Below are 17,563 nucleotides of genomic sequence, written 5' to 3'. Positions count from 1 at the left end.
AGTACTGGAATTAGGTCTTCTTTTAAGGTCTGATAGAACTCTGCATTAAACCCATTTAGTCCTGGGCTTTTTTTTTTTTTTTTTTTTTTGGTTTAGGAGACAGTTAATGACTGCTTCTATTTCTTTATGGGATATGGGACTGTTTAGATTGTTTACCTGATCCTGATTTAACTTTGGTACCTCATATCTGTCTAGGAAATTGTTCATTTCATCCAGGTTTTCCTGTTTTGTTGAGTATAGGCTTCTGTAGTAGGATCTGATGATTTTTTTTTGATTTTCTCAGTTTCTGTTGTTATATCTTCCCTTTCAGTTCTGGTTTTGTTAATTAGGGTACTGCCACTGTGCCTTCTAGTTAGTGTAGGTAGGGTTTTATCTATCTTGTTGATTCTCTCAAAGAACCAGGTCCTGGTTTGGTTGATTCTTTGTATAGTTCTTTTTGTTTCCACTTGGTCGATTTCAGCCCTTAGTTTGATTATTTCCTGCCTTCTATTCCTCTGGTGAATGTGCTTCCTTTTGTTCTAGAGCTTTCAGGTGTGCTGTCAAGCTGCTAGGATATGTTATCTCTAGTTTCTTTTTGGAGGCATTCAGAGCTATGAGTTTTCCTCTTAGGACTGCTTTCATTGTGTCCCATAAGTTTGGGTATGTTGTAGCTTCATTTTCACTAAACTCTAAAAAGTCTTACATTTCTTTTTTTATTTCTTCCTTGACCTATCATTGAGTAGACTCCTTCCTTGACTTATCATTGAGTAGAGTGTTGTTCAGATTCCACATGTATGTGCATTTTCTATTATTTATGTAATTATTGAAGATCAGCCTTAGTCTGTGGAGATCTGATAGGGTGCATTTTTGTATCCTTTGAGGCCTGTTTGGTGACTGACTATATGGTTAATTTTGGAGAAGGTACCATGAGGTACTGAGAAGAGGGTATATCCTTTTGTTTTCGGATAAAATGTTTTATAGATATCTGTTAAATCCATTTGTTTCATAACTTCTGTTAGTTTCATTGTGTCTCTGTTTAGTTTCTGTTTTCTGGATCTGTCCATTGATGAGTGTCGGGTATTGAAGTCTCCCACTATTATTGTGTGAGGTGTAATGTGTGCTTTGAGTTTTACTATAGTTTCTTTAATGAATGTGGATATCCTTGCATTTGGAGCATAGATGTTCAGAATTGAGAGTTCATCTTGGTAAATTTTACCTTTGATGTGTATGAAGTGCCTGTTCTTGTAGTTTTTGATAACTTTGGGTTGGAAGTCGATTTTATTTGATATTAGAATGGCTACTCCTGCTTGTTTCTTTGGTCCATTTGCTTGGAAAATTGTTTTCTAGCCTTTTACTCTAAGGTAGTGTCTGTCTTTGTTCCTAAGGTGGGTTTCCTGTACTCAGCAAAATGTTGGGTTCTGTGTATATAACCAGTCTGTTAGTCTATGTCTTTTTATTGGGGAATTGAGTCCGTTGATATTAAGAGATATTAAGGAAAAATAATTATTGCTTCCTGTTATTTTTGTTGTTGGAGTTGGAATTCTGTTAATATGGCTATCTTCTTTAGGTTTGTTAAAAGATTACTTTCTTGCTTTTCCTCGAGCTAGAATTTTTGTTTTCTTAGGTCTGTATGACAGCTGTCCAGGATCTTCTGGCTTTCGTAGTCTCTGGTGAGAAGTCTGGTATAATTCTAATAGGTCTGCCTTTATATGTTACTTGACCTTTTTCCCTTACTGCTTTTAATATTCTATCTTTATTTAGTGTAATTGTTGTTCTAATTATTATGTGTTGGGAGGAAATTCTTTTCTGGTCCAGTCTATTTGGAGTTCGGTAAGCTTCTTGTATGTTCATGGACATCTTTTTCTTTAGGTTTGGGAAGTTTTCTTCTCTAACTTTGTTGAAGATATTTACTGGCCCTTTAATTTGAAAATCTTCATTTTCGTCTATACCTATTATCCTTAGGTTTGGTTTTCTCATTGTGTCCTGAATTTCCTGGATGTTTTGGTTTAGGATCTATTTTGGATTTTTCATTTTCTTTGATTGTTGTGTCAATGTTTCCTTTGGTGTCTTCTGCACCTGAGGTTCTCTCTTCTATCTCTTGTATTCTGTTGGTTATGCTTGCATCAATAGCTCCTGACTTCTTTCCTAGGTTTTCAATTTCCAGAGTGGTCTCTCTTTGTGATTTCTTTATTGCTTCTACTTCCATTTTTAGATCCTGTATGGTTTTGTTCAATTCTTTCATCTGATTGTTTGTGTTCTCCTGTATTTCTTTAAGGGAGTTATTTATTTCCTTCCTATAGTCCTCTATCATCATCATGAGATGTGACTTTAGATCAATATCTTTCTTTTCTGGTGTGATGGTGTATCCATGATTTGCTATGGTGGGAATGTTTGGTTCTGATGATGCCAAGTAAACTTGGTTTCTGTTGCTTCTGTTCTTATCCTTGCCTCCTGTCATCTGATTATCTCAAATGCTCGCTGCCCTCAGTATATCTGATAGGATCTTGTCCTCCCTGTAATCTTGGTTGAGTCAGAACTCAGAGTCCAGCTTTCTCTGTGGACCTGTGATTCTGGGATCCTGTGAACCTGAGATTCTGTGTGTGTCAAAGTTCTTGGGAGTCAAGCTTCCTCTGAGATGCTGAGATCCTGGTGTACCAAGATCCTGGGATCCTTGAATCCTAAGATCCTTGGCATGTTAGGGAGCCTGGAAGTAGTACCTCCTCTGGGCACCATGGGGCTGTCTGCTGTGTTCAAAGCCAATGTAGAACAGCACTAACCAGAAGGAACCCGCGTTCAGGTGGGGCTCCTGTGTCCTTCCTTCTGCTATCACAGACCCCTCACGATTGGTTTGGGACAGATGTTGTGTTCAACTCACCAGTAATGCTAAGATCCTGGGCATGTTAGGGCACCTACGGAATGGAGAGTCCTATGGGGACTGTGAGACTGTCTGCTGAGTTAGTGCCCAAGATGTCCAGGGAACAGGTGTTGACTTGAAGGAACCCGAGCTGCTGGTCAAGCAGATTTCCTGTGTCCCAGCTCCTGCTAGCAAAGTTCCCTCATGATTGTTTTGGAACAGATGTTGCATTCAACTCACCAGTGATCCTAAGATCCTGGGTGTGCTAGGGCACCTGTGGCATGGAGAGTCCTCTGGGGACCGTGGCCAGACAAGCCTTTTACCCTCCATGCAAGTTTGCCTGTCCATAGGAACTCATACAACAGCTTTCTAATCTACTATTTTCCAAAACTGTCAGTGTCTGAGGTAGTACTAGAGTTATGTCCCATTGGATGAGGGTAGCCATAGCAATCACATATGCTTAGTCTCTACACTATGTGTCAGAATCACTGGAGCTGCCTGTAACATACATAGCTTCTTGAATACAATTCTTCATGTGTCAATTTAGATGCCAGAAACTCAGGATTCTCCAAGGTAAATCTCAGCATCCCAGAGACACTCTGATTTATTAATTATAGTGTAAGATGTACACTTACTGGGGTTAGAGACACAGCTCAGTAGTAAAGAGTACATCCTGATCTTGCAGAGAGTCTGGGTTCAGTTCTCAGCTCTCATGTTACAGCTCACAACCATCCATAACTCCAGAATCAGTGCGATGTGATACCAACTTCTGGCCTCCATAGGCACTGCATACACGTGACTCAGATACATACAAGTAAAATATTCATACAAGTAAACTAGAAGCAAATACGCCTTTTTATAATGATATTCAATTGCTGAATGTAAAAGTTGGAAGAAGTCAGATTGATATAATACCTGGATTTGTTAAATTAGAAAATTAAACAATAACACATCTAAGAGTGTCACAATATAAATAAAACATTTAGCAGTATTGATTTAATTTCAAGTAGATTTTAGTATAGTTGGAAATAGTTTTTGAAAATTATTCTCTTGCTCTTTCTTCAAAACAACCATGAATTTAAGGTAAGAAAACATGGAACCACTGTATTGGCACAGCCTAGGTGATTGCTTTTATTTTTATCTACAAGTCATCCTCCAAGCTTTTTATGTTAATAACTATGATTCCCTAGAGAAGAGAGATAAAAGGAATAGAAGCAAGGGAGTGAATAATCCACTTCGACCCAGGAGATCAACAAGTAAATACTCTTATAAAACAGAGAAGGGAGGACTTCTATTGCTTGACACATCTCCTGACTTGACTATACAAAGCTTGTAGTTCCATAAGTAAATCTGAATGAACTGTTACTGATCAAGGAAAAAAAAAACAAAAACCAAATTGTGATTTAAGATCATTCAGAAATATAATTCAAGTGAACATAAACTACCTTCTTAATTTAGCGCATTAAAGTCACACATCTCTGTGTCAACACTGGGGACTTAAAAGTTTACTCTTTTTAGGTTTTTATGCAGCTGACTCCACAAGAGAAAAACAGAGAAGATACCTCCACTTCCTCTGAGTCACATACATCCTAAGCCAAAAATCTCACTGAAAGCCTTGTAAACAAATGATTAAAAAATAAAATTAAAAGTCAAGTAACTACCTGGACCACAGAATAATGGGGAAAGAAAGGCAATGTGGACACAGAAGACCACTTCTTCCCTTCTATGTTTTATTGACCTCTCTCTAGTTTTTCTCAAGTTTGCTTTCATCCTTCAGAATATTGGACCCACAGTTACAGTTGAGCTATTAATATAGATACAGTCTCTCTTATTGATAGCTGATGTTCACTCTATATTAACATTCACATTTCTACATCGGAAAGAATCAGGAAATGTTCATAGTTCTCTGATCAGAATCTTTCTCCTTGGGTTCACTTAAGATCAATGACTTTTGGTGGGTCATTCAAGACCCACAAAACAATTGCTTCTTCAAAGAAGGCTGCTTTATCTTCAAATGCATCCTCTTAGGAGCAGCTGTTAGTTATTTAGCTGAATGAACAGTCTGTAAAACAAAGAAAGCAGCCACTGGGTGGCAGCAGAAATTTGATAAATACACTGCATGAGTATAATTCCTTACTGCTTTAGTCTGTCTGGTTAGCACATTAAAAGGCAGCTTTATCATTGTCAAAGCATCTTTGGATAGGTAATGCTTATGGAATTTATTGCTATTATAGAAACAGGAGACTCAGTTCTGAGAAAAACAAACACTAGAAGCAATGAGCTTTACAACTCAACCCTCTGTGAATATAGTATAAATGTTAATACTATTCAGGAGGACTTCAAAGTTGAACAGAGATTAATTCCTGGGTATTAAAGATTTCCATTACTTTATAACTTTGTTCACAAAATTCATGCACATTCAGGGAAGAAATACTGAAGAACTCAGAGCAAAGTTACTTAACATTGCTAAATTTAAATTTAGATGTCAGTAATCATTATATTCACTATATAATTGAGATAAGTTTTACATAATATTTTGTTTAATGTATTCAAATTATATCCTCTTGCCACTAAATATTCTTTGATAATTTCATTTAGTGATTACATATATTCTCTCACTTGTCTAGACATATTGAAATAACAAATTCCCTTTTGTTAAATATTTGCCAGCTTTTCAAATATTCACTGTTACTGAAAAATGATTTTGAAAGAAATAGCTGGTGGTGGTGTTTAGTCTTCCGAGTGTAAATTCATATTTTTTTTACACCAATACAATTTTATTCCCATACCAAGCAGAAAAACACTTTGATTTTACAACTTAAAAGAAAAACCCATTGCAGTGACACCTGATTTGGCTAATTTTCTGTTCTGATTCAAACTCTAAATTCTTGTAAGTTTTGGACATCATCAGAGAGAATAAAATATTTTTGATGAGAAATTCTCTCTTTTGATATCAGATCACTGTCACAGGACTAATAATTGATATTTCAGTCCTTTACAAAATATGATACACATTTATGCAGTCATAAACAAATGCATTCATATTATTAAAATGAATTCATCTGCATACATTATATATTAATTATTTATAGATTTCTTTATTATATGCATATATTCTATTTTTTATTACATCTTTTCCTCAATTACATTTCGAATGCTATCCCAAAAGTCCCCCATACCTTCCTCCCTACTACCCTACCCACCCATTCCCATTTTTTTGGCCCTGGCGTTCCCCTGTACTGGGGCATATAAAGTTTGCATGTCCAATTGGCCTCTCTTTCCAGTGATGGCCGACTAGGCCATCTTTTGATACATATGCAGCTAGAGTCAAGAGCTCCGGGGTACTGATTAGTTCATAATGTTGTTCCACCCATAGGGTTGCGGATCCCTTCAGCTCCTTCGGTACTTTCTCCAGCTCCTCCATTGGGGACCCTGTGATCCATTCATTAGCTGACTGTGAGCATCCACTTCTGTGTTTGGCAGGCTCCGGCATAGTCTCACAAGAGAAAGCTATATCTGGGTCCTTTCAGCAAAATCTTGATAGTGAATGCAATGGTGTCAGCGTTTGGATGCTGATCATGGGATGGATCTCTGGATATGGCAGTCTCTAGATGGTCCATCCTTCGTCACAGCTCCAAACTTTGTCTCTGTAACTCCTTCCATGGGTGTTCTGTTCCCAATTCTAAGTGGGGGCATAGTGTCCACACTTCAGTCTTCATTCTTCTTGAGTTTCATGTGTTTAGCAAACTGTATCTTATATCTTGGCTATCCTAAGTTTTGGGCTAATATCGCTTATCAGTGAGTACATATTGTGTGAGTTCCTTTGTGATTGTGTTAGCTCACTCAGGATGATGCCCTCCAGGTCCATCCATTTGGCTAGGAATTTCATAAATTCATTCTTTTTAATAGCTGAGTAGTACTCCATTGTGTATATGTACCACATTTTCTGTATCCATTCCTCTGTTGAGGGGCATCTGGGTTCTTTCCAGCTTCTGGCTATTATAAATAAGGCTGCTATGAACATAGTGGAGCATGTGTTCTTCTTACAGGTTGGAACACCTTCTGGATATATGCCCAGGAGAGGTATTGCTGGATCGTCTGGTAGTACTATGTCCAATTTTCGGAGGAACCACCAGACTCATTTCCAGAGTGGTTGTATAAGCTTGCAATCCCACCAACAATGTAGGAGTGTTCCTCTTTCTCCACATCCTCGCCAGCATCTGCTGTCACCTGAATTTTTGATCTTAGCCATTCTGACTGGTGTGAGGTGGAATCTCAGGGTTGTTTTGATTTGCATTTCCCTGATGATTAAGGATGTTGAACATTTTTTCAGGTGCTTCCCTGCCATTCGTTATTCCTCACGTGAGAATTCTTTGTTCAGTGCTGAGACCCATTTTTTAATGGGGTTATTTGATTTTCTGGAGTCCACCTTCTTGAGTTCTTTATATATATTGGATATTAGTCCCCTATCTGATTTAGGATAGGTAAAGATCCTTTCCTAATCTGTTGGTGATCTTTTTGTCTTATTGACGGTGTCTTTTGCCTTGCAGAAGCTTTGCAGTTTTATGAGGTCCCATTTGTCAATTCTTGATCTTACAGCACAAGCCATTGCTGTTCTATTCAGGAATCTTTTCCCTGTGCCCATATCTTCAAGGCTTTTCCCCACTTTCTCCTCTTTAAGTTTCAGTGTCTCTGGTTTTATGTGAAGTTCCTTGATCCACTTAGATTTGACCTTACTACAAGGAGATAGGAATAGATCAATTCACATTCTTCTACATGATAACAACCAGTTGTGCCAGCACCATTTGTTGAAAATGCTGTCTTTCTTCCACTGGATGGTTTTAGCTCCCTTGTAGAAGATAAAGTGACCATAGGTGTGTGGCTTCATTTCTGGGTCTTCAATTCTATTCCATTGGTCTACTTGTCTGTCACTATACCAGTACCATGCAGTTTTTATCACAAGAATCCACCAGAGGTTCTTTTATCATTGAGAAGAGTTTTTGCTATCCAAGGTTTTTTGTTATTCCAGATGAATTTGCAGATTGCTCTTTCTAATTCGTTGAAGAATTGAGTTGGAATTTTGATGGGGATTGCATTGAATCTATAGATTGCTTTTGGCAAGATAGCCATTTTTACAATGTTGATCCTGCCAATCCATGAGCATGGGAGATCTTTCCATCTTCTGAGATCTTCTTTAATTTCTTTCTTCAGAGACTTGAAGTTCTTATCATAGAGATCTTTCACTTCCTTAGTTAGAGTCACGCCAAGATATTTTATATTATTTGTGACTATTGAGAAGGGTGTTGTTTCCTTAATTTCTTTCTCAGCCTGTTTATTCTTTGTGTAGAGAAAGGCCATTGACTTGTTTGCGTTAATTATATATCCAGCTACTTCACCGAAGCTGTTTATCACGTTTAGGAGTTGTCTGGTGGAATTTTTAGGGTCACTTATATATAATATCATATCATCTGCAAAAAGTGATATTTTGACTTCATCTTTTCCAATTTGTATCCCCTTGATCTCCTTTTGTTGTAGAATTGCTCTGGCTAGGACTTCAAGTACAATGTTGAATAGGTATGGGGAGAGTGGACAGCCTTGTCTAGTCCCTGATTTTAGTGGGATTGCTTCCAGCTTCTCACCATTTATTTTCATGTTGGCTACTGGTTTGCTGTAGATTGCTTTTATCATGTTTAGGTACGGGACTTGAATTCCTGACTTTTCCAAGACTTTTATCATGAATGGGTGTTGGATCTTGTCTAATGCTTTTTCTGCATCTAACGAGATGATCATGTGGTTTTTGTCTTTTAGTTTGTTTATATAATGGATTACATTGATGGATTTCTGTATATTAAACCATCCCTGCATCCCCGGAATAAAACCTACTTGTTCAGGATGGATAATTGCTTTAATGTGTTCCTTGATTCGGTTAGCGAGAGTTTTATTGAGTATTTTTGCAACCATATTCATAAGGGAAATTGGTCTGAAGTTCTCTATCTTTGTTGGATCTTTCTGTGCTTTAGGTATCAGAGTAATTGTGGCTTCATAGAATGAGTTGGTTAGAGTTCCTTCTACTTCTATTTTGTGGAATAGTTTGTGCAGAACTGGAATTAGATCTTCTTTGAAGGTCTGGTAGAACTCTGCACTAAACCCATCTGGTCCTGGGGTTTTTTTTTTTTTTTTTTTTTTTTTTTTTTTTTTTTTTTGGCTGGGAGACTATTAATGAATGCTTCTATTATTTCTTTAGGGGATATGGGACTGTTTAGATCGTTAACTTGATCCTGATTTAATTTTGGTACCTGGTATCTTTCCAGAAATTTGTCCATTTCGTCCAGGTTTTCAAGTTTTGTTGAGTATAGCCAGTTGTAGAAGGATCTGATGCTGTTTTGGATTTCTTCAGGATCTGTTGTTATGTCTCCCTTTTCATTTCTGATTTTGTTAATTAGGATGTTGTCCCTGTGCCCTTTAGTGAGTCTAGCTAAGGGTTTATCTATCTTGTTGATTTTCTCAAAGAACCAACTCCTTGTTTTTGTTAATTCTTTGAATAGTTCTTCTTGTTTCCACTTGGTTGATTTCACCCCTGAGTTTGATTATTTCCTGCCATCTACTACTCTTGGGTGAATTTTCTTCCTTTTTTTAGATGTGTTTTCAAGCTGCTAGTGTGTGCTCTCTCTAGTTTCTTTTTGGAGGCACTAAGAGCTATGAGTTTCCCTCTTAGAAATGCTTTCATTGTGTCCCATAGGTTTGGGTAAGTTGTGGCTTCATTTTCATTAAACTGTAAAAAGTCTTTAATTTCTTTCTTTATTCCTTCAATGAGAAATGTGTTGTTCAGTTTCCACGTGAATGTTGGCTTTCCATTATTTATGTTGTTATTGAAGATCAGCCTTAGTCCATGGTGGTCTGATAGGATGCATGGGACAATTTCAATATTTTTGTATCTGTTGAGGCCTGTTTTGTGACCAATTATATGGTCAATTTTGGAGAAGGTCCCATGAGGTGCTGAGAAGAAGGTATATCCTTTTGTTTTAGGATAAAAAGTTCTGTAGATATCTGTTAAGTCCATTTGTTTCATAACTTCTGTTAGTTTCTCTGTGTCCCTGTTTAGTTTCTGTTTCCAGGATCTGTCCATTGATGAAAGTGGTGTGTTGAAGTCTCCCACTATTATTGTGTGAGGTGCAATGTGTGCTTTGAGCTTTACTAATGTGTCTTTAATGAATGTGGCTGCCCTTGCATTTGGGGCATAGATATTCGGAATTGAGAGTTCCTCTTGGAGCATTTTACCTTTGATGAGTATGAAGTGTCCCTCCTTGTCTTTTTTGATAACTTTGGGTTGGAAGTCGATTTTATTCGATATCAGAATGGCTACTCCAGCTTGTTTCTTCAGACCATTTGCTTGGAAAATTGTTTTCCAGCCTTTCACTCTGAGGTCGTGTCTGTCTTTTTCCCTGAGATGGGTTTTCTGTAAGCAGCAGAATGTTGGGTCCTCTTTGTGTAGCCAGTCTGTTAGTCTATGTCTTTTTATTGGGGAATTGAGTCCATTGATATTAAGAGACATTAAGGAAAAGTAATTGTTGCTTCCTTTTATTTTTGTTGTTAGAGTTGGCATTCTGTTCTTGTGGCAGTCTTCTTTAGGTTCGTTGAGGGATTACTTTCTTGCTTTTTCTAGGGCGTGATTTCGGTCCTTGTATTCTTTTTTTTTTTCTGTTATTATCCGTTGAAGGGCTGGATTCGTGGAAAGATAATGTGTGAATTTGGTTTTGTCGTGGAATACTTTGGTTTCTCCATCTATGGTAATTGAGAGTTTGGCCAGGTATAGTAACCTGGGCTGGCATTTGTGTTCTCTTAGTGTCTGTATAACATCTGTCCAGGCTCTTCTGGCTTTCATAGTCTCTGATGAAAAATCTGGTGTAATTCTGATAGGCCTGCCTTTATATGTTACTTGACCTTTCTCCCTTACTGCTTTTAATATTCTATCTTTATTTAGTGCATTTGTTGTTCTGATTATTATGTGTCGGGAGGAATTTCTTTTCTGGTCTAGTCTATTTGGAGTTCTGTAGGCTTCTTTTATGTTCATGGGCATCTCTTTCTTTAGGATTGGGAAGTTTTTTTTCTATTATTTTGTTGAAGATATTTATGGCCCTTTAAGTTGAAAATCTTCATTCTCATCAACTCCTATTATCCATAGGTTTGGTCTTCTCATTGTGTCCTGTATTTCCTCTATGTTTTGAGTTAGGATCCTTTTGCATTTTGTATTTTCTTTGATTGTTGTGCCGATGTTCTCTATGGAATCTTCTGCACCTGAGATTCTCTCTTCCATCTCTTTTATTCTGTTGCTGATGCTTGCATCTATGATTCCAGATTTCTTTCCTAGGGTTTCTATCTCCAGTGTTGCCTCACTTTGGGTTTTCTTTATTGTGTCTACTTCCCTTTTTAGGTCTAGTATGGTTTTGTTCATTTTGATCACCTGTTTGGATATGTTTTCCTTTTTTTTCTTTAAGGACTTCTACCAGTTTGGTTGTGTTTTCCTGTTTTTATTCAAGGACTTCTACCAGTTTGGTTGTGTTTTCCTGTTTTTCTTTAAGGACCTGTAACTCTTTAGCAGTGCTCCCCTGTATTTCTTTAAGTGAGTTATGAAAGTCCTTCTTGATGTCCTCAACCATCATCATGAGATATGCTTTTAAATCTGGGTCTAGATTTTTGGCTGTTTTGGGGTGCCCAGGACTAGGTGGGGTGGGAGTGCTGCGTTCTGATGATGGTGAGTGGTCTTGATTTCTGTTAGTAGGATTCTTGCATTTGCCTTTCGCCATCTGGTAATCTCTGAAGCTAGCTGTTATAGTTGTCTTTGATTAGAACTTGTTCCTCAGGAGATTTTGTTAGCCTCTATCAGCAGACATTGGAGGCTGGCTCTCTCCTTAGTTTCAGTGGTCAGAGTATTCTCTGCAGGCAAGCTCTATTCTTCCAGGGAAGGTGCCCAGATATCTGGTGTTCGAACCTGCCTCCTGGCAGAAGTTGTGTTCCAATCACCAGAAGTCTTAGGATCCCGTGGGGAGTCCTGTGCGGGTCCTTGTGGATGTCCGGAGACTCCACTGACAAGGCACCCGAGTACTTGGGTAGGGACCGGAAGGGACTTGTGCCCCAGCAGAGGCCGGGTTGCCTGCTTCCCTAGTTAATGCAGTCTCAGGTTCCGCAAGATTGGATTGGAGCAGATGCTGTGTTCCACTCACCAGTGGTCTTAGGATCCCGTGGGGAGTCCTGTGCGGGTCCTTGCGGGTGTCCGGATACTCCTCTGGCAAGGCACCCCGACACTCGAGTGGACCGGAAGGGACTTGTAAATTCATATTTTTATGTTAGAGTCATCAGAATCTGTACCTTCATATCTTTCTGCTGGCCACCTTTTGCCTAGAATCACTTAGAACAATCCCATGAAGCACATACTCTGAAGTTCAGGCATTCTGAATCTTTTTTATTAGGTATTTTCTTCATTTACATTTCAAATGGTATCCACTTTCCTAGTTTCCTCTCCAAAAATCCCCTATCCCCTTCCTCCTCCCCCTGCTCCCCAACCCACCCACTCCCACTTCCTGGCCCTGGCATTCCCCTATACTGAGGCATAGAATCTTCAAAAGAGCAATGGCCTCTCCTCCCATTGATGGCCAACTAGGCCATCCGCTGTTACATGTGCAGCTAGGGGCATGAATCCCACCATGTGTTTTCTTTGATTGGTGGTTTAGTATCAGGCAGCTCTTGGGGTACTGATTATTTCATATTATTGCTCCTATAGGGCTGCAGACCCCTTCAGTTCCCTGGGAACTTCTCTAGTCCTTCATTAGGGACCCTGTGCTCCATTGAATAGATGACTGTGAGCATCCACTTCTGTATTTGCCAGGCACTGGCATAGCCTCACAGGACAGCTATATCAGGGTCCTCTCAGCAAAATCTTGATGGCATCTGCAACAGTGTCTTGGTTTGGTGGTCGTTTATGGGATGGGTCCCTAGGTGGTGCAATCTCTGAATGGTCCTTCCTTCAGTCTCTGCTCTGAATTTTGTCTCTGTAAATTCTTCCATGGGTATTTCCCCCCCTTCTAAGAAAGATCACAGGATTCTGAATCTTAACAAGCTGGCTGAACTATTTTAGTGCATTCTGAAGTTTCAGTCACTGTTAGGTAAAATAACATTATACAGTCAGCGAACCTCAGAGGTCACACTGAGAATGAATGCATAAATGTAGGGAAAACCCATACACCGAAGCTATCTCTGCTTCTTTTATTAAAAGATGATATATCTCAAAGCTAGGGTCATGTTAAAGAGATGCTAGCAATTTATTTATCAATAATTCATTTTAAAGTTTTGGAATTGATTGTTTTAAATTAGTATTTTCATATACACTTTTATCTTCCTGTTCTTTCTTTTTCCCTTGCTACCCCACTTCTGACTGGCTGACCCTTTCTTTGCTTTAACAAGCTCATACTGCTTTGAAGTCATGGACATTCTACTTTGCTCTTTATTTTCTCCTCAATTTACCTTAAAATCCTTTCCCTTTCTCATGGCATTCTTTCTAGTTCCATGACCTCACAGAATATAAATCAAAATTTGATTCGTATCTCTGTTTTAGAGAATACATGAAGTAAAGAGAGACATGAAGTATGAATGATATTGGCTTATATGTATGATGTTCTGAGGTTCTACCTAGTTCCCTCAAAATACCATTAATTCATTTTGTTTGACAGCTAAATAAAATTCACTGTATATGTGGACCACATTTTCTTTTATTTTTAAGAATTTATTTGCTTTATTTTATGTGTATATCTGTGGCTGAGTATGTAAATGATCACAGCATGTGTGCTGGTTCTCACAGAGGCAGGAGAGGGCATCAGATATTTGGAACCAAGGCAGAATCACTAGAATGCTTTTGGTATTAGAACCATTTTCACAGTATTTGTTAGGCTAAGCCTTGAGTATAGGCATTCTCTCCATTAACTTCAGCAACTTCAATTTTCAGTGCCTTAAAATTTCACTGTAGATTACTTTACCTACTTTACATTTATTTCAAAACATGGTATTTTTGAAACTTTTATAAATAGATTTTATTTTTTTGAGCATATATTACTTCTTTACAGGAAATCCATTGATGTTTGTGTATTGACTTTGTATCCTGGTATTCTGAAAGTATTGAATCCATGTTTTCTAGTGAAATTTTTTGGACCTTTTATGTATAGGCGAATCATGTCAAGTGCAAACATGGATAATTTGATTTTTTTCTTTTCTCATTTGGAATCCATTTTATTTTCTTTACTTGTTTTATTGCTTTGGGTGAGATTTCAAGCACTGTATTGAAGAAAACTGAAGACAGAAGGCACCCTTGAGCAGTTTTAGATTTTAAAGTAAGTGGTCTTATTTTTTTTTCCCATTTGACACTATGGGAATATACAGCTTTATTTAATACATCACGAGTGCATATTAAATGTTGTCAAATACCATTTTTGCACCCACTGAGATGATAATGCGATTGCTGTGGTCTCAAATGAGTGTTTGGAAATATTCTGTTAATTATGTATTCACCACCACCTTCCTTCTGAGCCCAGCAGAGGCTGCTAAGGTCTCCAGAGTGCTCTCCATGCCACAGGACCTCGGGATCACCTCGGAATCACGGGTGAGTGGAACACAACATCAGCTTCAAGAACTGCAGAAGGTCTTGTGCCAGCAGGAACAGGGACAAAGGAACCCCACCCGACCAGAAGTTGGGATCCATTCAGGTCTGGGCCAGCCCTGCCATCTTCTGCATGAACCCAGCTGAGGGCACCTAGGGCACCAGAGGACTTTCCACTCCATAGGACCCCTAGCACACCCAGGACCTCCTGATCACCTGAGAGCACATGGGTAATGGAAGCAACAGAGCTTCTTGGTCAAGGTCCCTGTCCTGCCTTCATCCTCAGCCAGGAGGCAGAGCTGAGACCCAGACCCCTGGGCACATTCCTTGCCAGAGGAGAGTCTGCCTACAGGGAGGGTTCTGACCCCAGAACTCGGGAGGTAGATCAGAGCTCCAGACTGCTTGTCACATACCCTACAAGAGGAGAGCTTGCCTGCAGAGAGTGCACTGACCACTGGAACTCAGGTGAGAGGTGGACTCCCAGAAGTGCTGACAGAGGCTAACAGAATCACAGAAGGAATCAAGCTCCAACCAGAGACAGCTTGAAATTAACACCAGAGATTTCCAGATGGTGGAACGCAAACTTAAGAATCTTACTAAAGGAAACAAGAACACTGGAAATCATCAAAACCCAGTACACCCACCACAATGAGTTCTGGATACCCCAACACACCCGAAAAGCAAGATGCAGATTTAAAATCATATCTCATGATGGTGGTAGAAGATTTTAAGAAGGGCATTAATAACTCACTTAAAGAAATACAGGAGAACACTGCTAAACAGGTAGAAGCCCTTAAAGAGGAAGCACAAAAATTCCTCAAGGAATTACAGGAGAATACTGCTAAACAAGTAGAAGCCCTTAAAGAGGAAACACAAAAATCTCTAAGGAATTACAGGAGAACACTGATAAATAGGTAGAAGTCCTTAAAAACTATAGGCAAACACTGCTAAACAGGTAGAAGAAACACAAAAATCCCTTAAAGAATTACAGGAAAACACAATCAAACAGGCAATGGAATTGAACAAAACCATCCAAGATTTAAAAATGGAAGTAGAAACAATGAAGAAAACCCAAAGGGAGACAACTCTGGAGATAGAAATCCTAGGAAAGAAATCAAGAACCATAGATGTGAGTATCAGCAACAGAATACAAGAGATGGAAGAGAGAAACTCAGATGCAGAAGATTCCATAGGGAACATCGGCACAACAATCAAAGAAACTGAGAAATGCAAAAAGATCCTAACTCAAAACATCCAGGAAATCCAGGACACAATGAGAAAACCAAACCTAGGGATAATAAGTATAGATGAGAAAGAAGATTTTCAACTCAAAGGGCCAGCAAACATCTTCAACAAAATTATAGAAGAAAACTTCCCAAACCTAAAGAAAGAGATGCCCATGAACATACAAAAAGCCTACCAAACTCCAAATAGACTGGACCAGAAAAGAAATTCCTCCCAACACATAATAATCAGAACAACAAGTGCACTAAATAAAGATAGAATATTAAAAGCAGTAAGGGAAAAAGGTCAAGTAACATATAAAGGCAGGGCTATTAGAATTAGTCCAGACTTCTCACCAGAGACTATGAAAGCCAGAAGATCCTGGACAGATGTTATACAGACATTAAGAGAACACAAATGCCAGCCCAGGCTACTATACCCAGTAAAACTCTCAATTACCATACATGGAGAAACAAAAGTATTCCATGACAAAACCAAATTCACATAATATATTTCCACAAATCCACCCCTTCAAAGGATAATAAAGGGAAAACACCAACTCAAAGATGGAAACTACACACTAGAAAAAGCAAGAAAATAATCCTTTAACAAAACTAAAAGAAGACAGCCACAAGAACATATTCCCAACTTTAACAACAAAAAGGACAGGAAGCAACAATTACTTTTTGATTTCTCTTAACAGCAGTGAGCTCAATTCCCCAATATAAAAACAGACTGGCTACACAAACAGGACCCAACATTATGCTGCTTACTGAAAACACACCTCAGGAATAAAAACAGACACTACCTCAGAGTAAAAGGTTGGAAAACAATTTTCCAAGCAAATGGTCTGAAGAAACAAGCTGGAGTAGCTATTCTAATAGCGAATAAAATTGACTTCCAACCCAAAGTTATCAAAAAATACAAGGAGTGGCACTTCATACTCATCAAAGTTAAAATCTACCAAGATGAACTCTCAATTCTGAATATCTATGCTCCAAATGCAAGGACAGCCACATTCATTAAAGAAACTTTAGTAAGCCTCAAAGCACACATTGTACCTTACACAATAATAGTGGGAGACTTCAACACCCCACTCTCACCAATGGTCAGATCCTGGAAATAGAAACTAAACATGTCACACTCTCCGGTTGAGTCAGCTTGACAGGCTGAGGCTTGGAAGCTACTCATGAGGCAAAAGAGTTTCATGGAAACTCACTCCTGGAGTCTGGCATTCTCTCTAACCCATACATTAATTTTCCATTCCTGCCTTAGTCTAGTGTATGGATCCACGTGCTCTCTTTTAGTATTATCCTATTATAAATGCCTTTTAAGATTGAATTCTGACATAACTAAAGCCTTCGCCAGTGTTCCAATAGTCCTAGAAAGTCCTTGAGCAGACCAAAGGAGAAACCAGAATAGATACTTAGAACTATAGCTAAGTTATACCCATACACACTTATTTACAATGGCCTAAGGGAAAGGTGGACTATACAATAGACTAAAATAGGAACTACAGCAAGGGCACGAAGCCCTTGACCCTGGCTTCTAAGATTAAGTGAATCTTAGGTGGAGCCCCTGTTGATCCCAGTTGTTAACAATGAATTCTATCCCAGGTGGTTCCCATTAGACCCTCTGTGTTTGCTTTCCTTTGTTTTATGTAAGAATCCAGTAACCTCTTTGTACCTTGCGGGTATGTCACCCAACTTCCTTATTGTCTTCCATATAAAAAGTTTGATGCTCAATTTGACAAAGTACATTCAGATTCTACACAACCTCTCCTGTGTGCATCTGTCTGTCATTCATCCGATGCTTTGCCCACCCGTGACTAGAAACCTGTTCCTCACAGACAAAGGGGCCGA

The sequence above is a fragment of the Mus caroli genome, unplaced genomic scaffold, assembly GCF_978045245.1.
Source record: "Mus caroli unplaced genomic scaffold, Mus_caroli_1 scaffold_19, whole genome shotgun sequence".
Classification (NCBI taxonomy): Eukaryota; Metazoa; Chordata; class Mammalia; order Rodentia; family Muridae; genus Mus; species Mus caroli.
Note: the sequence above shows the minus strand (reverse complement) of the source record.